The following is a 25,455-nucleotide window of genomic DNA, read 5'->3' as shown; positions in this document are numbered from 1 at the left end:
GAAAATAATTAGGCATTAGAGGCCACTTTCGATTGTCTAACGCTCCATTAAAACAGGTCCGCTGTTTATGCCTTGTAATTAATGCATGTATTTCTGGTTTTAAAAATGTTATTAAATAAATATTCAAGTTTAATTATCATGTGTTATATTATTATTGAGTGAAAATAAGTCTATTTATACATATTTGTTTAAAGTATAGGCTTAATTAAACTAACGTTATTAACCGGTATTTTTTCAAATCAAACCGTTTTCGGAACAGTAATGTTTATTGAGGAACGCAAAAACGGAAACGCTATAATATCGATTCTGCTCGGAGTGAACCGATTGATATTTTTTTCCATTTTTAAGCCCTGGAACTGACAAAGCATGTTTTGTACTGGTTTACATGAATTCAAGCATATTGAATACCACGATTAGAAGTGACTGGGTGATGTGTATTTTGTACAGAATCAGCAAATTCTCTCAGTAGAGCCAAAACGGCTTAATCAGTTGAGAGGCCATTGAGGTCTGGAGAACTGCAGTCTTTGAGAGAATCAAGTAAAAGTCCACCACAATTAGACGAGTTATTTTCTATGCTGATTGGTTGGTGTAAACACAATTAATCACTGTAAATATGTACAATGGTTAAAGGCTGAAGAAATGAGTGGATAACCACTTATATGGCTCCCTACGCTTTGCTCCTTCAACATGACATCATGACTTTGCGTAAACATACACGCCACTTTCTAAAGCCAAATGGCGTGTTATCTGTACGCCTTGTGATTCCGCGTGTATGTGTACGCCGAAACGAACCATTATCTCTGCGTGAATGTCTACGCCGTGTGATTCCATGTGTATGTGTACGCCGTGTGATTCCGCGTGAATGTAAATGGATTTATAAACATACTAAATTATGTTTTTTTGAAAATGTAAAAATTCTGAATGTTTCTTGTGATGGGTAGGTTTAGGGGCAGGGGCAGTGTGTGTGTGTATGTGTGCGTGTGTGTGTGTGATGGGTAGGTTTAGGGGTAGGAGCAGTGTAGGGGGATACAATGAAACGGCGTTGATAAACACGCTAAAAAGCGATTATGCGTCTTGATAGCACGCCAAAATGGCATAGCGAATTGGCGTGTCATACATACGCTATTTCATGAGATCAGTCTGGCTCCTTAAACTCCTTGAATAACTGACAATTTACATTTTAAAAAGGCTGATGTACAGTACATGTATAAACAGTCATTTTCGGTCATTTTTCACTCACCCTCATGTCGTTCCAAACCAATTATGACTTACTTCAGCAGAGAAGTTTCTCTATGGTACACTTTTCCATAAAAAGAAATTGAAAATTACAAAAAGGCACCACAAAAGTATGATAAAGATGGTCCATGTGATTTTTACACTTTATTCCAAGTCTTCTGAAGTCATATGATCCTCAGCACTGTGTGAGGAACAGACAGAAAGTTAAATTCTGTGCAAATGTCAGAATGTCATTTGGAATCACTGATATCATAGCTTCACACAACATTTTTAAATATAAGCAAATACTTTAACTGTTTATAGTCAGTACAAACTCTACAAATGTAATGATTTTTTTTTTTTTAAAGATGGTGAGTTATGAGAACAGAATTCATACCCTTGCGTTGAAGGTCTCTCTTTTGCCCCTTTATGGCATTGTCATATATATAAAAAAAAGTGGTTTGCACTTAAGGGTCTTCGCTTTAGAAGATACCTTGAGTGGAAAAGCAGGTAATAGACTGAAACATTGCAGATTCAGAGTTCATTCTTTCAGTTTTGATGTGTTTGATCTGTGCAAGCTATTGATGTCCTGTAGTGAATAGAACAAATTATATAATGATAATCCAGAAGATAGAAAAAGCAGACAGAAAATGGTTTGATAAAGGAGAAAGGTGGAAAGAAGAATGAATAAGCCAAATGAAAAGGGATGTATAGAGACCAGAGAGCGTCAAAACCATGTTTTAGCCAGGGCGCCTCGGCGAAACCGCCCCCGTATTTGATCATGTTTATTGTCTGAAACCATCTGCAGCTGATAACCCTTGACTGAACAAGCTGTTAGTCAGCCCGAGAGGGAGTTGAGAGAGAAATCAGCCATGCTATAAAATGGCTCCTTCAGTCAGTATATGCTTCCTCCACAGATCACACTAATTGCAAATGACTGCTTTTAAATACAAGAATGTACAGGCTCATGGTATAACTTCAAATGTATTTGCTGTTGTCCTTCATGACCTGTGTAATTGACAAATAAACACTTTAATTTAGTCATTCACTATATTTTTGAATAAACCTGATTAGACAAGCATTGGGCCCTGTTGGTTTAGGCTGGTTAGAATAGTTGACTAGCATGTTCTTTCTGATTATACTGGTTTTGCTGGAGACGGCAGCATCTAGAAAAAGGGACGTGATTGTGAAGAACACCTGAAGAACTTCTAATGTAAATGAAAATAAAAAAGACTGAGAAGCCTTTTACAGCATAATTACCTCTCTAAATAAAAATGTCAAACCTGGCATTTTTGTCACTCAAACCAGTCTACACAGTCTTTAAATATGTTTAGAGAGGATTTTTTGCTACTCAAGCAAACTGCACTCGCTTTGCTTCTGCTGCAATTTACTTTATGACAGTAAATATACTGTATGACAGAACAACTGCAAGCTCAAGTGATGTCTCGCAATCAATGCTAGACAAGAACAAGATGTGATTGCATACCTTTGTCAGAGAGGGTGTAGCTCAGAGAAAGGTAGTTATTAGCGACGCCACACTTTCACACACACTCTTGGTGATAGTCAAGATGGAAATTTTTATTATGGGCAGGGAAGCAGGGTATAAGCAGTGCAAAATTGAAAAATCAACTCAATAGCTCCAGAAGTGTTATCAGGAGAGGCTGGCCTAAATCTGCATGCTAATAAGAAAGTATTGCCGGGAGGGTATCGCCTCCAGCGGCTCACCACGGGAGCAGCAAACATGGGACCAGAGATGAGCATCTCTCCCAACACACTTGGTGCAGGATTTTTTAAGCCCTGTGCTGTCCAGGGTCCTTTGAAGAGCACTGAGCGGAAGAAGTATTTACGAAATCACTTCCGAGCAACGGGGAACGGAAGGATAGAACGGAGCTGTATGCTTTGAATGGACTTTGACTCCTGACTGTGCGGACAACCGCTTTAGCAGCCTTGTTGTAAATGTGCTAGAAAAACGAAATGGGTAGACTGATTCCATATTTTTGACACTTTAATGAATTACAGATCTGTGTATATTCTATTATTTAATGAAAATAGTTAATGAAAGAGCCCGATTTCTTGTATAATTCAATGAATTCCATAAGGTGTGAATGTATTCAGCTGCATTCGTCACCCTCAGAGTGGGTGTCGGCATAGCCCCAAAAATAGACCTTTCGCAACAAGGAGCAATCTGCCATTTCAAGTCCCTGTGCGCCTGCAAGCTTGTCAGTCTCACTTCCATCAGCGTGCATCTGTGTCACACTGTGACACGTTGCATCTTTCGCTCATGCCACTGTAAAGTCCACCAGCCATGGCGATCTGGAACAGCCAACCCGCGCCTCGGCTGTGTCGTTCAGATTCTAAGTGTTGTTCTGTCAGTCGTGCTGTATATGTCACCATCGCTAATCTGTAGTCTATGTAAATAGGGATCTTACTTCTGAAGCCCACACTAAGAACTTTGTCATGACCTTGTTGCAACCTTCTGGTCTGGCTGGCTGAGACTGACCGTTGCTGGGTTGTGTGGAGGGAGCGCCCGTGGCAGCCAGCTCAGCGGATCTCAGGTGCTGACAGGCTGCATAAACACACTGTGAAAAGCTGCCTGCCCTGAAGGCCACAGACAAGCTCAGCGAAAAAGAAAAAGGAAACAACGGCACAGCTGAAATGAGCTGTATATTTCACAGCTGTTACCAAGGGCGGGCGACCTACGTGCCAGCATGCTGCAGCACCTGAGTGAGAGAAACACTTTGAGAGGTCAAAGTGGAACTCCTCATGCGAGTTTCTTAAAGTAACTTAAATTGCAACCAACACACTAAATAATCATCAAAGAGAAAACAAAAATATTACAATATGCCCCAAGTCTTACCACGCATATTGCACATAGGTAAAGGCATGGTTTATAAAACAAACAAACAAAAAAGTCATATTTTTGGTGGATTTTTTGTTGAATGTCCAAGCTGCTCATTCCCATACAATAAAAGCATACAATAACCATAAACTATAAAAGCAAAATCTTCTAAATCCATATGATAGCTTTGTGCTCTTGCATGTTTCACAAGTTCACACTTACAAATAATCAGAAAGAGTAAAGTAGTATGCTTATTAGATGTGCTGTCCGAGGAGAGGGCTCGGAGCTCAGTATTTTGGCTCGAACATATATACATATATATATATATAAATATATATATATATATATATATATATATATATATATATATATATATATATATATATATATATATATATATATATATATATATATATATATATATATATATATATATATATATATATATATATATATATATATATATATGCCTTCTCTCATGCTGATTGGATAGATCATTTAAATGTTTTCCTCCCGAACTTTGTTAATAAAATACAATTTCATGACAAAATGTGATGTACAATATTTAAATGTGCACAAGCCGCATGAGATTTTATTAGTCAAAGCTATCGTATGTTTTCAGAGCGCTTGGAATATGGTCACTTTAATTATACTGAAAAAAGTGATTTTCTTTAAAAATTGCCCCACAGACAAAAAGTAAAATGAGTTCAGAACGACATGCCGGTGAGTAAACTATGACACAATGTTCAAAGGGTGAACAATCCCTTTAAATCATTAGTTTTCTGAATCACGTGAATCTCTTTAAATGGATCAAACCAGTACACTATTCAAACAGAAAGCATATCGATATCCCTGACCTTCTACTTAGGCCAACCTGAGGCATGACCTCTGCACATTCTCTTCAGTTACATCGTCTGTTTGCTCTTGGGAGTCAAACCAGAGTGTTTACCGGTTTAATCGAATTTGAAATGGAGGCTGTTTGCAGATGGTCAATGCGGGAGGGGATGTTTTCTAGTGCACACAATGCTGTTTGACTCTCATACACAAAATAGAAAGTAATCACTCCTCATCTAGTTAATCCCATAATTATGCACATGGACACTAATTTCCCAGCAGGGAGAACACTGTGTGCCTGGCTCATCTCTCTCTCTTTCCCTTTTTATTCTCTTACTGTTTATTTACTAGACTAGAACAATCACACTGAATGTTAAGTAAACAAACTATATAATATAGCCACAGGCTTGTTTTACATGTGTACTAGATGTGCTGGTTAAGGATATGTTTGAGGTAGTGTCATTCTTTAAGCTATGTCACAGCAGGGAATAAATATGGAATGCTAAGGCTGTATCCAATAACCTAGTGAGCTGCCTATGTAGGGAGCATTTTAAGGCATCATAGGTACAGTGCCAATATGAAGGCTGCTCGAAAAAGGTAGGCAGCATGATTATGATGTCTTCCAAATTCTATAGCATCTTTTGCAACAAAAAAAAATAAATTAAATATAAGAATCTTCAATGTAATTTATTCAATACAGAAAAGTGTTGATCGAAAAAGTTTAGTCTATTTAAAAAAATGAATGTTATGCAAAATTGCTTATGTATTTTTATTCTAATCAGCATAAAGACCCATTCACACCAAGGACGATAACTATAATGATACCTATAACATGCTAATGGAAAACGTGTTTTACTCTAAAGCCCTTTTTACACCGAGCGTTGATCCAAGAAAACTGCCATTGGATTAATCCCGGGATCGAACCCAGGATGGGGACCTAGTAACATTGCTGTGAGAACAAAAGGCAGGACCAATGCTGTAAGAGGTGTGACGTAGTGATGATGCAGAGGCAGATATTAGAGAAATCGCAGATCATAAGCAAACTTAAGATGTTGCGGAGACATCCTGATGTCACGTGTCTTTATGGGATCTTTGTTGGACGTGTGTGAACGCACACACAGATTATCAGACACAGAATATCACTGGTAGTCTGAATGAACCAAAACCAAACGATCTCGGGACTAATCCCGGGACACGTTATCAGTGTATTTTCCAGAATCTCTGTGTGAAAGGGCTTAAATAAGCAATTTACACTGCCTATGTAGAGCATTACAAATTAGTCACTTATGAGATTGTGTTTCATTTCGAATGCGATCTCAGAAGGTTTTGGAACAGAGCGGAAAATGACAAATCATTTATATGTCCACTGTACATTTTAAATTTAAATTTTAACAATGTGGGATACTCCACAATGAGGTGGAGCGGTTTTAATCCTGAATTCACCAACATATACTTCAGTGCACCCATCAGCATGTGAAAACTTCTCAGAGGAGAGCAGAATATATTGTGACCTCTTGTATACTTCTGAGCAGGCATTTGCTATGCTTGACATGATCCTATTTTGAATGGCTCTTTCCAATAACAAGACCATTTGTCATGTGCTGGAGGTGAGGATAGTTAGTTGTCAAACAGCCTTGAAGATTAATGTGGCAGATAAAGGCTACACTTTGCTGGAAACGTCCTGCCAGGCACAGAGAGCCTTTTCCCCTTTCTGCACAAAATCAGCATGAATTTCCAGCTAAAAGAGTTTCTTAAAACCAACAACGTCATAATTTCATGTCAGGCGGACAGAATGAAACAGGAGAAAATGCTATGATTATAGCCAGAAAGGTGCAGCTCCACCCTGTTCGGCTTATTTCGACAGAGAAGAGACAGGATGTTGCTGAAAGAAAAATGTTTCAGCGCTCGTAATATGGCAAGGACACAGCTCCCCTGCTGCGTAATGGCACATGGCAAGCCAAACACTTCCAATGAAGTTGTATTTTAGAAGGCATGTTTGCTGCCATCAAATCATTCTGTGGAGGAAACTGCAGCAACAGTAGATTAGATTATGTAGCTCATGCGTTTCCTCAAACAAGACATGATCTAATTCATTCTGAGAGTACATCCTTCTTCCTTCAAGACATGGATGCTTGAAATTGAGCTTGTCTTTGAAATAATCTTTTTAACAATCTAGGTGGAGAACTGGAAGAAGAATCAGACTCCTTTTATAGATTTTTTACATCAGTACAGTCGCGTCTATCTGAATGACACCCCCCCACCCACCACAAGTCTATAAATAATCTTGAGGCAGCTCTGCCTTTATAGGTCAGCTGAACTACAAAGTGCATCTTTTCCTCTCATGTGTCAAGAGTGAAATTCGAAAGTGAATCGATATAGAATTCCAAGAATCAACTAGTAACTGGTTACCACAATCACGTACAAGGGAGTGTTGTTGCCATGGCAACAACAGATCTCGGCGTAAAGACCATAGGAATAATGTATGCACAGGCATAATTCAGTTTGTGACGCGTTCAGTAAACAAATTTCTTATGGACTCCCCAGGCATGGCGCAGATAGAAGCAGATAAAAGAGTGACACTTAGCTAAAGAGAAGCTCAAAGTTGTGCTTCTAAAGTGGTAAATCATTCACACAGAAAAATAAGATCTGTAAACATTACGAGAGGAGATAAGCCAGCGGTGAAGCTGTCTGACAGTCCTCCCCACCCCAAACAGAGAGGAGAAGAACGGCTATGGAAGTGTGCTGGACTCACTGAACATTTATTGTTTTTTGTTTCTTTTGTCTGTAGATTTATCTACCTACCTATCTATCTACTTACCTATATATCTATCTATCTATGTGATGAGTGCTCTAGTAGAGCTTCAAAAGGTGCTGAGGACATCCATGTGATATTACATGGTGATATTATTTGAGATAAAATGCTTTACCTACAATTTCAGGCAATTTTCTGTCAATTTCCAATTTGATAGCGGCTATTACCAATTTCTGGAGCTTGTAGCTAGCCAAAGCTTTCTCACTTACACACACATACCAAAAAAGCAAGCTCTGCAACAGGGGTTGTCACGTCAGAAAGTACCATATACGTTCGTAAATAAAAATAATATTTGCTGAAGAGATCTATTTCCAAAGACAGCCATAACCAAATAAATAAAAGGACCTTTATCTGTTGTTCTTCCACATTATAACCTCAGGTTTGTTCGGTTTGGACAGCCAAAGCGCACACAAAGCCCTGGCGGTGACTCATATTTATTAGTTCCTCTCTGCTGATTGGGCATTCCAATACTCCCAGTCCACCCTGCATCGTGTGCAGTGAAACGTGACATGGGGTCACTTCCCCCTTCCATCCCGGCTGCCAGCTCAACTGTGCTGCTTGCAGCCTCATGTCTCCCAGCATGCTTCAGTTGCCATAAACACACACATGTGACCAAACAGTGATGACTGTGCTACAGAGGTAAATATGAGCTCACAGGGATTTTATTTTCAGTGTTTTTGTTTAGTGCTTCTGCAGCACAGAAGTGCTGTCGGGGGAATTATAAATGAAACACTTTACAAATAAGGTTGCATTTGTTAACATTATTTACTGTAGGTATCCTGAAGTAAATGGGTAAAAGGTATGAAGAACTATAATGAACTTTAAAGGGATAGTTCATCCAAAAAAATGAAAAACCTCCATGAATTTCTTTCTTCTGCTGAACACAAAGGAATATATTTGGAAGAATGTTTGTAACCAAGCAGATCTCAGCAGCCATTCACTACCGTAGTATTTTCCCCCCAGTATGGTAGTCAATGGCGGCTGAGATCTGCTTGGTTACAAACATTCTTCCAAATATCTTCCTTGTGTTCAGCAGAACAAAGAAATGTATACCGGTTTGGAACAACTTGAACATAAATGATGACAAGATTTTCATTTTTGGGTGAACTATCCCTTTAAGTTTTAATGAGCAATATTTTTACAGCATTTATAAATTTTGGTTAATGTGCTTTGTTACATATACAACTGCATAAGTTAACATTAGATAATCTATTATAAATTAACATAACTTAATAATCACTCAGTCAATAAAAGATAGTATTTTCATGAATTAGTATAAAACGGATAGTTTTGACTCTTAAAGGGTTAGTTCACCCAAAAATGAAAATTCTGTCATTAATTACTAACCCTCATGTCGTTCGACACCCGTAAGACCTCCGTTCGTCTTCGGAACACAAATGAAGATATTTTAGTTGAAATCTGATGGCTCTGAAAGGCCTCCATTGGCACAATGCACGGTTCACTCTCAAGACCCTTAAAAGGTACTAAAGACGTCGTTACAAAGTCCATCTCACTACAGTGGTTCTACAATAACTTTATGAATCGGCGAGAATAGTTTTTGTACGCAAAAAAACCCTAAATAACGACTTATATAGTGATGACGATTTCAAAACACGGCCTCAGGAAGCTTCGAAGCATTATGAATCAGTGAGTCGAATGAGCAATTTGGATCGCCAAATTTCAGCAGTTTGGCGGTTTGACACGCAATCCGAATCATGATTCGACTCACTGATTCATAACGCTTCGAAGCTTCATGAGGCCGTGTTTTGAAATCGTCATCACTATATAAGTCGTTATTTAGGGTTTTTTTGCGCACAAAAACTATTCTCGCCGATTCATAAAGTTATTGTAGAACCACTGTAGTGAGATGGACTTTGTAACAACGTTTTTAGTACCTTTTAAGGGTCTTGAGAGTGAACCGTGCATTGTGCCAATGGAGGCCTTTCAGAGCCATCAGATTTCAACTAAAATATCTTCATTTGTGTTCCGAAGATGAACGGAGGTCTTACGGGTGTCGAACGACATGAGGGTAAGTAATTAATGACAGAATTTTCATTTTTGGGGGAACTAACCCTTTAATGAGTAGCCAATATACACAGACCTGTTTCTGAACATTATATATGTATCAAGTTGCTACGCAGCTTACCATAAAACAGTTAGGCTAATAAACTATATAACTTGGATAAAATAGTTTCATTTAATTATCACAATTTATTATTACTAGTGTTATAATTCCCTTTCTCTTTCAAAAAAGGAATTGTTTGATTAAAAAACGTTTGATTATTCATGCAGACAGCTGCTTTCTAACCCAAAAAGATATTCCTGCCAGGAATTTGCTAAAAGCTCCCTCACACAATGTAAGCCTGGGTGGCCATTGTTCTCAAACTCCAGATTAGCTCTGATTTGTCGCTTTGTACAGTATTCTGGCATATCATTGCAGCCATTGGCGATGGTGGAATGACAGCAGAAATGGCCATGTGGCGCAGGCTACGTCTCACCCTGCTTGTCCTCTCAGTCTGGTCATTCTCTCACTAAGCCCAATAGGAATGTCTTTCACATCCTTTGACTTTGTGTGATGGTGTGAGATGAACGGATTGGCCCTTAAAAACAGTGAATATACACTTTAAAATAGCTGGCAAGATGACATGGTGTAGTCGCTGTAATTTAGAAACTTTTTTTTTTTTTTAAATGCAGTATGCTCAAACATACAGACAATATTTTATCCCCTTTTAAATAGTGTGTTTTGCTTTTTGGAAATTGAAAATGCCAAGATCGACCCTATCAATAATGCATCTGCAGTGTGCTTGGCTAAATGGCTGAATTCTGTGACTGTTATGAGTGCAGTCATGCGTGTGTGTGTGAGTGTGTGTGTGTTTGTGCATGTCCCCAATAGACTGCATTATGCATAGTGCACAGAATGGGTCGCCTGCAGCACTAATGCAAATTTTTGTCAAGAGCTCCATTAAAAGGTAAGGCTGGGCCCTCATCGGTGCCGCTTCAGCTCAAGGTTTTTCATGGCATTTATTATAGTCATGCCATACACACCCCTCGCATTCCCATTACTATTGACCACATACTGCCAGTGACTGGCTCTTTTCGCACTGGCCGAATCCAGAGATTGTGGAATGGGTAGGTGGGTAACATTAGCCACTATCTCATCCTGTCTGTGCCTGGCACACCCGGTGCATCCTGGGTAATTCATTTCTCCCAGGGCTTTATCATCTCAGTGGGCTAGTGAATGATTTACACTGACAGCCAAGCCATGCCATGACCCAGTGCTATGAGCTGTGGTGAGCACAGGCTCTAGTTTAAACAAAACTAGAGTACAGAAGGAATTTGTGAAGTATGAATTGTTAGATTTACAAGGGACAAAGTTAGTTTAAATGTAATCTACAGTAACTGGTTTAACTGGGTGTACAGTGCATTATGATTTTTCAAAACACACAAAAAATAAATAATAATAATTGATTCCAGACTGATTGTTATGAATAATATCAGTTATCATAAATGATAGCTTTTACTTTCGTTTCGATTTTTATTTATCATTTTCTAAATAAAATATAAAAACATAAGTCGCATGTGTATATTTGTGGCAATAGCCAATAATACATTGTATGGGTCAAAATTATCAATTTTCCTTTTATGCCAAAAATCATTAGGATATTAAGTAAAGATCATGTTCCATGAAGATATTTTGAAAATGCCGTAAATATATAAAACATTTGTTATTATCAGTAATATGCCTTGCTAAGGACGTCATTTGGACAACTTTAAAGGCGATTTTCTCAATATTTAGATTTTTCTCGGCCAAATATTGACCTATTCCAAACATCAATGGAAAGCTTATTTATTCAGCTTTCATATGATGTATAAATCTCAATTTCAAAAACGTGCCCTTATGACTGGTTTTGTGGTCCTGGGTCACAAATAAGCAATTAAAATAGTAAATATAGCATTCTGTGTTGAAGTTGATTAAGGCATGCTTTTGATTTTGATATTTTTTGGTTATCTCTCCAGATGGAAAATAGCCCGCGGGCAGATCCACAAGATTTAGGAGTGACTTGGCCTGCCAGTAAGAGCTAAATGAGTGAGAACACTGGCCCCGAGGGAAGTGATTTTATCAAACTGTCATTGTGGCTAAAGTTTTTTAGGAACAAAGCAGCACCTGAAAATCAGCCTCCACTCTGCAGGTGAAGGTGGCAGAGGGGATGAATAATGCATGAAATTTATCTGCTGCCGTTAATCATGATGAGATGGTAAGAGAAAGAGAGAGAGAGAGAGAGAGAGAGAGAGAGAGAGAGAGAGAGAGAGAGAGAGAGAGAGAGATGTGATGTGATGTGGCCTCAGGATGTATTTTTTTTTCTCATTTACTCATTTCTCTGTTCAGCTCAAGACACTGAATCCAGAGTCAAGGTCTTTAGAGGAGTAAAAAGCTGAAATTTATGTCATTTACTCACCCCTGTCACATGAGGGTGACCGAATTTTTATTTTTGGTTGAACAATTTTTTTACTTCCAGCTCCTACAAGGTTATAACCTACACAGATCAGGCATAACACGGATTATCACTGAATAACACTGATAATTCCTGGTCTGCAGTGGTCAGTATCTATCAAAAGTGGTCCAAGGAAGGAACAGTGGTGAACCGGCGACAGGGTCCACCACTGTTCATCAAGGCTCATTGATGCACATGGGGAGCGAAGGCTGGCCCGTGTGGTCCGATCAAACAGACGAGCTACTGTAGCTCAAATTGCTCAAGAATTTAATTCTGGTTTTGATAGAAAGGTTTCAGAATACACAGTGCATCGCAGTTTGTTGCGTATGGGGCTGCATAGCCTCAGACCAGTCAGGGTGCCCATGCTGCCCCCTGTCCACCACCGAAAGCGCCAACAGTGGGCATGTGAGCATCAGAACTGGACCACGGAGCAATGGAAGAAGGTGGCCTGGTCTGATGAACCACGTTTTCTTTTACATCACGTGGATGGCCCGGTGCGTGTGGGCTTACCTGAGGAACACATGGCACCAGGATGCACTATGGGAAGAAGGCAAGCCGGCGGAGGGAGTGTGATGATTTGGACAATGTTCTGGGAAACTGGGAAACCTTGGGTCCTGCCCTCCGTGTGGATGTTACTTTGACACGTACCACCAACCTAAGCATTGTTGCAGACCATGTACACCCTTTCATGGAAACGGTATTCCCTGGTGGCTGTGGCCTCTTTCAGCAGGATAATGGAAACAAAGCAAAAATGGTTCAGGAATGGTTTGAGGAGCACAACGAGTTTGAAGTGTTGACTTGGCGTCCAAATTTCCCAGATCTCAATCCAATCGAGCATTTGTGGGATGTGCTGAACAAACAAGTCCGATCAATGGAGGCCCCAACTTGCAACTTACAGGACTTAAAAGATCTGCAGCTAACATCTTGATGCCAGATACCACAGCACACCTTCAGGGGTCTAGTGGAGTCCATGCCTTGACGGGTCAGAGCTGTATTGGCAGCAAAATGGGGACCAACACAATATTAGGAAGGTAATCATAATGTTATGCCTGATCGGTGTCTACATACATCAAAACACAAGTCACTTCAGATTATTTCAGACCATTTAAGCAAAAGGAGACCTAAACAGCTCTCTATTCATCAATAATAAAACACCAAGCAGAAAACAATATCCTACATCACAACTTTGTGCACAGTGAACGAGCCCCATTCAAAGACACTCAGATATATAATTTGTAAGATTATACCATGGTCTGTCTTAATATTTGATTCTGATTGGCTGGAATGTGTGCAATAAAACCATTTAATGCACAGATAGTTCCAAGTCCGTTAAATCACTGTTCTATATTAATGCGCTGTTTTCATTGAAGCGCGCACACACATACACCACACGCACACAGAGCAGAGATCGCGCTGTGAACACAAAAACATTTAGGAGCACAGAAACTTATCAACGCTACCCGCAACTTTTATTAATAAAATAGCTTTCTAAGCAATGAGGGGGTTACATCGCTATTTAACCCATGCAGCTTCATTGTTAATAGAGACAGAAACGCTAAACGGACGCAGGTACACATCTCTCTCTCTCTCTCTCTCTCTCTCTCTCTCTCTCTCTCTCTCTCTCTCTCTCTCTCTCTCTCTCTCTCTCTCTCTCTCTCTCTCTCTCTCTCTCTCTCTCTCTCTCTCTCTCTCTCTCTCTCTCTCTCTCTCAATAAATAAATCCTGTAATTCATTCATTCAAATAAATGTAATGCACCACTTTATCTCTGGGTCTGATTTAAAGCAGGCAAAATGCTAGATCTAATGAGCCGCAACCAACGAAAATAACCATCAATTTTAACCTTCCGGTCAAATATTGCGCTGCAAACATCAATAACAGCTTTAAGTTGTCAATACTGGCAAATTACCATTGTATAAGTGGGATAATCCATGGCTAGCTGTGCATTAAACAATTTGAATGCACATTGGGGAGGCAACCTCTGCTTCGCGTTAGGTAAAATAGTTTAATGCACCGCTAGCCATGGATTATCCCTTACACAATGAATGTTCTGTGGAAGCATAACGTTGTTTTTTTTACTGATTTATTTTACAATGGCTCTGAATGTCATCATATGATGGATTTCTATAAAGCACTAAGAAATGTATACTATATCATGTGAATAAGCTTTTCATAACCTTATGTTTGCATCCATCAAGATAAAATGGTAAATAATGGTAATCAAATAAAAATGGTTACTAATCCAATACGATAAAGTACCTTTGATGATCCAAAAATAGACACATGGGCAATATTTCTGGGTTCAATTGGCAGCAAAAATTTATATGTATGTTTATATTCCGATTTAAACATACTCATACCTCCTTACGGAAATTGATCAAGGGGGATACGGAAAAAAAACGTATCTACAAAAGATAAGATGAAGTAACAGGTCTTAGAAAAAATGCATTTAGGACATGCCTCGGCCTTTGTGTTTTAATGTGATCCACACCGCGATCATTTGACTGATAAGGCCTCACAAATGGCTGGCTTAGAGCTGTAATTACTATCCACTCCCGCATAATCTTTCTCCCCAGCGAACATGTCAATGCCGGCAAGCAGGAGCGTGCTCGCAAACGGAGGAAGAAAAAGGAGAACATTTAAAGATAAGAAGGGCTACTTTCCTCTCATCGATACAGTCATGACTCTAAAGATTTCAATCCATCACCGGGCTCTTAAGAAAGCACTCCCTTGCCTTTAATTAAGGCACAGTGACTGGAGGATCTTGACTTATTTGACATGCAGCTTCTGAGCCATTGCAAATGCACAGCTATAAAAGGTACAAGAGACTGGAGGGTGTCAGAGATTAGAGATCTTACAATCGGAAGGTCATTAGTGTTATTTGGAGGTCGGGAAGTACGTGTCTACTGCGCAGAATGAAGTGATTTGTATGACCTCTGTTAAACAAAAGATTCCCTTTTTCATAGCCAACATCTTTTATGGTTGTGGCTTAAGTAATCGCTTTACTAATATATATATATACATATATATATACATATATATATATATATATAATAACAATGCATAACATTACTAACAATGTATAATTACTAATATAGAAATGACAACGTCTTTAATGCATAAACCAACAATGTGCTACTTATGTGTGCTACTTTTAATTAAAATATTGCCATGGATCATAGGTTATGTTTTAATGAGCATGTTAACAAGCGAGTCCTACCACTACCACAGCATGTAGTATGTATAATTACTGTACACAAAATGTTAATTGCACGTATGAATACCTGGATGACCTACATGGAGCACACTGTTTGAGATACTGTACACCACAATGCATTGTGCTCTACTTTTTTAAATTAAGCAGTATAAATGTATAATAGTACACTAGCTTCCTATTACGAAAAAAAAAGGTATGTAACATTCTTAGGTAAGTGTAGGAGGAAGAGCAATAAGAAAGCTCATCTGATTAGTTATTGGTTAAGAAAATTAAGATTAAATATTACTGGCCGTTTAAATGGGAATAGGAGTGAACAGAAGTCAGTTCATTGGCAGTAAAAGAGCAAGCATTTTAAGAATCCATCAGTGCCCTGTTTACACGCTCCATTGCAAAAAACAACAGCTGGAGCAAAAAAGAAGAAAAAAAAAATGTCCTTCCAACATTTTGCTGTTCTTTGCTTTTGGTCTCATCTGTTAGACACATTGGTTGCTCCACCTGTGCAACAAACCCAGTGAACATGCACCTGGACCTTTGGAGAGATGTTCTCAAGAGCAAAAATAACTAAGCCGATTGTTTCAGATATAATCCAGTGCCTTTTTTGCCTTTGAATCTTCACTGTCAACTGCACTGGTCAAGTCCTGCAGAGCTCCTTGAGTAAGTGAGCTCAAAATAATCCAGTGGATTGTAGACAGCAAATACAGCATTTAACACCCTCAGGGAGAAAGAAAACTGACCTCAACTCACCGAAAGTGGACAGAGGGAAGGAGAAAAGGAAGGAAAAGACAGATGAGGGCAAGCGGATGGTTACGGTCTCCTCATGGCGCGAGGAGGAGAGAAAAAACAGAAACAAATTTATCTGGCGTGCGGGGGCCGTGTTATTAACAGCCTGCTGAAACGCACTTAACTCATGCCTATTCAATTATGCTAATGTACACATGCAAATGACCACGGTCCACAACACCATGCTGTCTCAATTAGGTGACAGGCTTACAAGGGTTGGTTTTAGAGAGCGACCAGATTATTGCCCTGCTATCTGTCTACAAGCAAACAGCTTTTGACCTGTGATTATCATCACGAGACATCAGCAGGGTGGGTTGACTCGCAGACTTGAGAAGCGACGTTCAGTTTGCGTGCAACTGCATGCGTTGGCAGCACGTGTGGGAGACTGTGGACGTGCGTCTTCACATGTTATATTTAATGGTTCAGTTCAGCACTGCTGCTTTTGGCAGCACTTCACTCAAGAACGAACCAGCTTTTGAAGGGTCAGACATGTTCAAGGTCAGCTTATGTCTGTCATATTAAAGCTCTTTATATACATTGTATAGATCAAATCGAACAATTATGTGAAGTGTGAGTCATGCTTCACAACCTTATATTATAAAATGATTGAAGCCCAACATGCTTTAAACTACTGCACAAGTCATTTCTGAATCGGTGGAAACTTTTAACGGCACAATAAATCTGAATCACTGATCTGCGTTATTCATGTCTAGCACGTATTCACATCAAAATTAAAATCAATAGGGTGAATTGTCAGAAGATTGGTGAGTAATACATCATATTCAGTAGATTAATTACATTGATTCTGACCATGAAATACGGCATGTAGGCTCAAAAGAAACAGCTTTAGCTCTCTGTGCAACAGTTGTAACTTACACAAGAGCATTTCATTATTTAGCATGTTCCACAAATATGCGTGACCAACAAGATATAGCTAACACGCTGAACACATATGCACTACATAGCCACCACAGTGATTTTTTTGTGTGCTCCAGTGCAAGAAAGCAGCTGCGTCTATAGAATGACTGCATGAGTCAACATCAGCCGTCACTGCGTTATGTAATGCTTGAAGGACCAATACTTTACAATAGCATACTAATGAAAATGAAAAGTACATTATATAGCTCATACATCTGAAAATACGATGGCCATGTAACATGCTAACCAAAATAAAATTAGATTTTTCAACATTTTAGTGCATTTAAGACATAACTTGTATCATCCATTGATGTTGAAAAACTTTATTCAACATCTTTATTCAATTTATTAACTATTAGACTGAGGATTTGTTATCTATTTTCTTTAAAATGGAACAGACATCAATATTTTATAAGAAAAAATGCATTTTATATCCTATATAATTTTTGATCAATAAAGAAAATAAACAATGAAGCCTAAGAAAATACCACAAATTACAAAGGAAAATATCACAGAGTCGGATTGGCACCCAATTTTCCTCCCTATTAATTTCTGACCCTGGTATGGAAATAGCAAAAGGTAAATGTAAAGGATCTTGACAGAATGGCCATTGACATTGTAGTGATTCTGAAGTTAGCCCCCTCACATAAAGCCTAGAAGTTTGTTGCTGTCCGGTGCTGAAAGCGTTGAGGCAGGTGGCGCTGTCCAAAAGCAAGAGGTGCTGAAAGCTGTGTGTCGTGTTGCAGAGTATGGAAAAGTGCACTCTATGTGGGTGGCTATGAAGCTCATTTGCTCAGAGCTGTCAACAGTCTCCTCAGCACCTAGGAGGGTGTTTCTTGCAATTCGTCTGATGCATTTTTTAAAACTGTTTATTTACACAAGCATCAGACTGACGTCTGTGGCCATTGCCTTCTGCTGTAAGCACTGTGTTAAGACAAGTAAAAAAAAAAGGGATCTCAGTTTTCAGTTACATGATTTTTTTGGATTATTAGAGAACTCTTACTAGCATCCTTTTGGGTTGGTTTCACATTATGTAATAATAATAATAATTCCAATAGCAATACTAAACTCATTCCTTTGTGATATTTTAATATCTAGGATTCAATTCACTAGCAGTTCACTCTTGCTGCTTTGAATGTAAGAGCACGCCCTGTGTGAACACCTTTTTGATTTTTGGCTGAATGGAGCATTAAGACAGAAGAAAAAATAATAATTAATGTAACTATCATACATTTCTTAGCTTCCATAGCTGTACAGTGTACACATGGTTACGACTACACACAGTGCTGTGCTCCAATATGGCCATCTGCAGATTTGTATTTTTTTCTCTCTCTATTTATTTATTTTTATTAGGCTTGAACCAGCTGCTTGGAAAACATGTACACTAAGCAGACAATCATACAGCTAATTTTTGACGGCAGGATAAATCCGCTAGATAATCCAAATCCGCAGCAAGAGAGAGATAGAGAAAGAGAGAGAGTCTATAAGGGAGATTAAAAAGAGATTGTGAGTGCAGAATCCCACATTGCTGATCACGTGACCTTAATTCCACTCTGTCATTTCTTCCCGTGGAGTGTGAGAGAGACGACCAATCACAAGGCGCAGTTTGTGAGGTCGTGAGGAGTGGGAGAAAAAAAAAAAAACATCCCGCTAACGGCAAGTGAAGCGTTGACAGCCCTAGAAGCTCAAATACCGTCCAAAGAAATGGGGGAAAACTGTCAGACTCACACTTGTCACCACAATGCATATGTACACTAACAAGCAAGCTCTCACATTTCATTTACACCTAGTTTAGTCTTTCTTCCACACAAAAGCATGTGGGTTTCTCTTCGCATGGCTTTGTAGCAGCATGTTTTACAAGGGACCAACACATACAGGTCGACCTCTAATCTGAATACTGAATGTCCCCCTCCATGTCTATAGTGGTTTTACAGCATGTTTTATTCCACCTTCTGTCAAATATAAAGCTCATATAAATTACACAGGCGTTAGGAAAACAAAAACAGACATATCAATAGAGCTCTTGCCAGCTTCACTCATTAACTATTGATGCTGTGTGAGATCTGGCACCACAGCTGGGTACACACACACACACACACACACACACACACACACACACACACACACACACACACACACACACACACACACACACACACACACACACACAGATTGTTTATTTCTGCACTTATTGACAATGGACTCAATTCAAACCAGTCTCCATGGTACTGAACCAAACAAGAGGGGTGGCAGTTTAAGCTCAAGTCGAGGTGGTCAAGCGTACTATGGTGCCAACAGCCACACAGAAGCGAATGGCTGTAACATCTTCTGTACCACCTTAAAAGTACAAATTAACACTCAAAAGCAAGGAATGTGAAATAAACTGATGTTAAACAGCCTTCTGGGGGAAAATAAAAGGAGCCAGAGTGCTGTTCGCTTTGATTAAGAAAAACCTATTTTAAAAAAGAGGTGGATGGCATGCAGTGGCTTTTGAGGATTATGCCAGGCAGGAGAATGGAACCAAATGGAGAGAAGTTGTTTGAAGCTCCGCAATAAGCCATTCTTCCCTTCTTTCATGTTTCGAAATAAGGGAACAACTGTGCTTGTTAACCGCAATCCAGCAGCCCCTTTGTTCCTTTCTTAGATCAAGAGCTAACGGAGGAACGGGGCTTTAACTTGAATTGAGGGGCTGAAAATGGTGAAACCGGAAGAGATCTGTCAATTAGGTGTGGTTTGACATCACCGAGAGTGTGAAAGGCAGGGAAAAATTATTGTACGGAAGGTGATAGCGCCTTGAGGTTTGATCACTCCATACATCAGGAGTAGCAAACTCTACTGGGAAAAATGGGATATGAGATGAGCTATGTGTGGGCATGTGGGGGAAGGGGTGTGTAGGATACAATCACAAAGCCCATAAACACAATTTCACCACTGTAATGACAGACAATCCCTGTGTCTCTGCCTGCCCATATCTACTCTTTTAGAGAAAGCAATCTGTCCTCTCAAAGGCGCTTTGTAAACAACAGTCGTGTCTGCCATCAGTTTCAAAGAAAACGGCCAGGCTGGGAGAGAGATGTTTGGAGATGACCTCCTCGTCACCGGTGTCAGAATTAGTAGACGGCAGGAAGCTACTGAAGTTATCCCTGGAGGCACTGGAGGTAGGAACGCTCTAGTGAGTGCTATTCTGGACTGTTTGCACTCGGTAATGAAATACAAAAGGCTTTCCGATGGCTGAGCATATAACCACAACACATATGCATGCACATAGGCATGTACTGTAGTTTTCTCATCAAATAAGCGGAGTCAGATCTTGTTATCTAATCCATTCCAAGACTTTAAAACCCAAAGCAGCATCTCTTTTGACTTAGAATCCCCTGAAACAGTTCAGTACACTTGGCTACAGAGGTGTTACTGTAGGTAATTAACACACACACACACACACACAGAGGGAAACACTGCTCTCAGTACAGTCAAGTGTCCCTACCTGGCGGTCTGTAGTCACTCCTGGGTTTTTGTTCAGAGCTGGATGGCAGGAAGAGCAGGAGGTAGAGATTGAAATAGAATTGAATGAAAACACCTCCGTTTGTCCTGCAGAAATACGGATGCCCTGTGCACACGCGCTCTCTCTCTTTCTCTCTCCCTCTCTTACACACGGCTCTGACACGCAGCACTGAATCTCTCTCTCTCTCTCTCTCTCTCTCTCTCTCTCTCTCTCTCTCTCTCTCTCTCTCTCTCTCTCTCTCTCTCTCTCTCTCGCAGCCTTCCTACTCGTCTTCCCGCCCACCTACCCCCAACACCCTCCCTTTTCCTATCTCTTTCTTTCACACACACTGTCATTCTCTCTCATCACACATGCGCACTCTCTCTCTCTCTCTCTTTCTCTCTCCAGGCACTCACTCATTCGCTGTGACACAAGCTCTCTCTTGTACATACATTATGTTTCTTTACTCAACAAACAAGCTCTTCCTCTGCTTTTGTCTTCCACAAACAGGATTGAGCATTTGACGTGACTAAGGTTATATTTGGAAATGAATACCAGCTTGTTATTAACTATATACTGTGCAGTATACACTGCATATCTCAACCAGTGGGACCAGTGGGAAATGCATCACATGTCTGTTTTGACAGGGTCACTGACAACCACATGATGACAATATATATATATGGTATGCTACATTATTGGCCTCATTACATCGCATGTGAGTTTTTGTTGTCATAATGGAAATACAATTTTCATTATTTTCATTAATATTATTATAATTAAGATAATTAATATTGTATTAATTAATATTCAATCATTTTAAATTGTGTGTAAAAAAGTCACAACTTCCATAAGTCCATTTAAGTAAAACAAAAATAGTATTTTTTTTATGCATTAGAAGGACATATTCTTGTATATATGTTTTTAATTGATAGTCTATGTAAACATATGGCAACGTCTTAGTCCTTAAGGCACATCTGAAAAAAATATACAAAAAACTGATTCTGAATCTGGCAGCAGGAAAATCATATTTACATATATGACATGTCCATAAATGCAATCCGTGGACTTGGTCTAGCTGTTTTGAACAGAAGAACACATCCTGTGTGAACACCTCCTAGGGCTGCAATTCCTTCTTGCTCCCCCCCCCCCCCCCCTCTCTCTCTCTCTCTCTCTCTCTCTCTGTAGTGTAGATGCTGCCCACGTCCCCTTGAGGAGTCAGTCAAGGGCATTCCCAAAGAAACTATATGCAAATGAACAGTGAGCCCGGAGCAGCTGCCTGGCCCCTCCCCTGGTCCAGATGCTCGGCCTGGGAGGGCAGTGGGGGCGAAGCGGTGGCCTAAAGGGGCTCATAAACCCAATTTAGAACAACATTCATGATAATAATGAGTTTTTAAACATAACAATTTTCTAAATCAGCTGATTTGTTGTGTTGATTTTAGGTGCTGTTTTGGGCATTGTGCTTTTTGGCATTACAAAATGGAGAGATTGGAAGAGACTGGTTTGAATCGTCGTCAAGGTCATGCCCTTCTGTGAGGAATAGTCATCGCTGGCTCAGTACGCAAACTGGGAAAAGGAAAAGTGGACTTACAGCAGGTTGAATACAGTTCTGCTTCACTCACGTTACACACTTCAGAGCACTCAGGTCAGATGCATGGAATACTGAGATCGCTCCCTTTATACCATATCAATCTCTTCCTCTTCCTCTCTCTTTGTTTCTTTCTCCCTCTTGACCTCATTCTCCTCCCTTCTCTTTTTCACACTCCGTCTAATACTGCTCTCATGCTGTGACGGTTCATTTTTCCTTTGTACGTGTGTGCTTCAGGCAGCAGTATGTTCTATCTGACAGTTTACATTAGCAAAAGCCTCTCAGCAATAGAATAAGCTGTTGGCCATTAATGACATCCACTCAGTTTCTGAAAGCACACAGATACTGGTCAGGTTTTGCTTTTCATGTACACCCTCATCATATTAACCTATAACCTGCTCAGCAACCCTTTGTTTTTTTCTATGTTGAACTCAACGAGAATTGTCATTCATACATGTGGGATAGAACAAGAGTTTGGATTGTGATAAGTGGCTGTAACATACCAGAATGGAGCCAGACAGAGGGTAAGTTGTGTAATACTGTGTATAGAAATCTATATGTAGAAACATAAAGAATATATTTTTCCAACCAATGGCAGTGTTTGGGGAAACCTGTTCAGAATTGACACAATTGGGACCAGATAATGCAAAATTGCTCTGCTCTGGGTAGATTGAGTTGGTCATAATGTCAATGATCCGGCTGCGTCTGTGTTTTTAAATTTGTGCATTATCAGTAGATCACCCGCAAACTTTTCCACTCCCATTTGGGTCTCACGCTAATTTGCCCTGGCAAGTAAATCTGGCCCTCTGATCTTTAAGGAAACAATGATAATACAAGACTGAGTAGTTTGAATGGTTTTTAATGTTTTAACGGATAAGGGATCTGGAATCAGTGCATGTGAAACCATCTTTCAACATAATACAATAAGATGCTAATGCAGCATCCTTTTGAGATGGCCATCTCCAAACATCTCCCTAAATGTGTATGATGTTGTGTGTGGGATGATATTGATGGAACAGGAAGTGTGTGTGCACACAGCTAGTCAGGCAGGAAATCAAACCCAGCGTAAACAGACTCAAAGCTTAATGATTACCCTTGTTAAGCCGTCTGCTCCAAACAGCAAACCTTTAGAGGGGGACGTGTCTCTCGCTGTCTTTTTTTATTTAAACAGATGTGTATTGGATCTCACAGTGCACTGCAGGTAGATGGTTTATATTCAGCTTCTTGACAGAGAAAATTGAGAGTCAGCCAACTGGCGCTAGAGGAGAGGTGAGAATGACAGCGACCTGTGCGTATGCTTGCCACATAAATGTAAGCTTATTGATCCATGGTGGGGGAGTGTGGGATTTTTCCACATTTTCACCTCTGTGTTTCGCCAAAGCCATTATTATCTCATGCCACATAGGGTTTATCTGCCATATCTTTCCAACTCACAGAATACTACATGCATGCGCACTCCCTGTGTCGCTTGAATGTGCTTGGCAAGCACACACACCCCTCTCACAGCAATCGCAGAGATCTGGCACTGAAAATGATGGATTGCTCAAGGAGTAAAACAATAGAGAAACATTATCAAATCGCACATATCAATTGCTGGTAAGAATCAGGATGGATGCTGTTGCATTATCAGTGAAGGCTGATCACTATGCAGTTTACATAGAGCATAATACTGCCCTCTTGGGGACGAGGGCTCAAAATAACCAGAAGGAATGACCTTTGAACAAGACTTTTAAAAAATAAGACGACGGCCACCTCACAAAAAGCATCTCAATCTGTGATCTCAGGTTAGATGGTTCTTGGGTGGCTAACTGACTAAGCGTCTCTTCTCGTTTAAGGCATAATAGCTTAATTCCCATGGGTGCATCTGTTACCATAGCAATGTCTGTATATACAATAAATACCAGCCATGGCTATAATGTTCTGAAAGCAAAATGGAATTTTTAAACGGGGCCAGATCTTTTTATTTTGTAAAGCAAAGACTTAATCTGTGGTGAAGATAGATGGATGGATGGATGGGTGGGTGGGTAGGTGTTTGGGTGGATGGATTGGTGGATTGGTGGATTGATCAATGAATCAATCAATAATAGATATGGTTCTAAAATAATACACTCTAAAAAATGCTGGGTTTCAACCCAAATTTGGGTCAAATATGGACAAACCCAACTGTTGGGTTACTTTTTTTATTAAATTTTTAACCCAACGGTTGGGTTTGTCCATATTTTACCCAAATTTGGGTTGAAACAACCCAGCATTTTTTAGAGTGTATGATGCTTTTTTTATGATTATTGATTCTAATAAATTGCTTTTACATGTGAAAGACCAATAGATTCAATTTCAGGCCTAGTCCACATTTATACGGGTATTTTTATAAACTGTATAACATTTTTCCTCCATTTATAATTTTTTTTTTTGTGTCCACATGAAAACGCAAAAGAAAAATCTCAGAAAAATTCTCATAGAAAAAGCTGCGGTTTTGAAATTACCCGTATTCATGTGGACAGGGCCTTTAATAATTTTTTTTGTGTGATTTCTGGGTAAATATTGTCTAAAAGTTTTCAATTAAATTGTTTTCAAAATTGTTTTACTTATCTCATTTGCTGTCATGAAATTGTATTATGCATCCACGTTATATCGGCCATCTGTATATTGTAATCAATATTGGCCATAGATCCTTTAATATGGCATTACCATCTGATACCATCACTATACTTTTATTAAAAGTTGCTGGTTCGTAAATGCAATTTTGTACTGAATCATGGAGAGCTACTAGGGCATCAGCTCTTTTCCAAAGTGCCAGGACTTAGCAAGGCGGACAGATTTGAAAGAATGGTCTAGAGAAGAGTACTTAATACAATAATCTCAGATGTGCTGGTGGCAGAGAAGGGTCTGCTTTAGCACAGAAAAATAAATTAAGAATGGAGTGCTCAGCTGCCACATTAATGAGGTAAACCAGGAACAACAAGCTCACTTACACCTGCTAACCACAATTGAGTGCCAACTCACTGCCTCTCCTCATATTTGAAAGTAAAAAAAGAAAGTAGGAAAAACTGAGAAAGTGCAAGGGGAAACAAACACAGCCTATTTCAAACAACAAAACATTATTGAGTCTGCATGCTTGTTGCAAACCTGAACAAAAGGCTTTAGTCAATGTTCCATTCTGACAAATCTCATTTTCAGGAAAAGTTTCTTCATAATCCAATTTTCTATAAGACTAGTATACATGCAGGGGTGCAAAAGCAATCTTAAAAGTAGGCAGGGTATATTATAAGCCTTATCAGCT

At 39.5% G+C, this 25,455-nt stretch overlaps 1 protein-coding gene across 4 annotated transcripts in view; it reads right to left on the bottom strand.

Annotated features, from left to right (window-relative positions):
- Positions 1–25,455, bottom strand: part of syt1a (synaptotagmin Ia) — a 255,324-nt gene that overhangs the window by 84,065 nt on the left and 145,804 nt on the right. For 2 of the 4 annotated variants that reach the window (XM_079817474.1, XM_079817472.1), the window contains exon 1: positions 20,591–20,837. The exons of the other annotated variants lie outside the window; for them this stretch is intronic. The gene's annotated coding sequence lies outside the window, so the exon portion shown is untranslated. Of the gene's footprint in view, positions 1–20,590; positions 20,838–25,455 lie in introns of those variants that run through there. 4 annotated transcript variants of the gene reach the window in all.

This window comes from Gobio gobio (assembly GCF_949357685.1).
Source record: "Gobio gobio genome assembly, chromosome: 5".
NCBI classification, from domain to species: domain Eukaryota; kingdom Metazoa; phylum Chordata; class Actinopteri; order Cypriniformes; family Gobionidae; genus Gobio; species Gobio gobio.
This window is presented reverse-complemented; position numbering and strand designations above follow the sequence as displayed.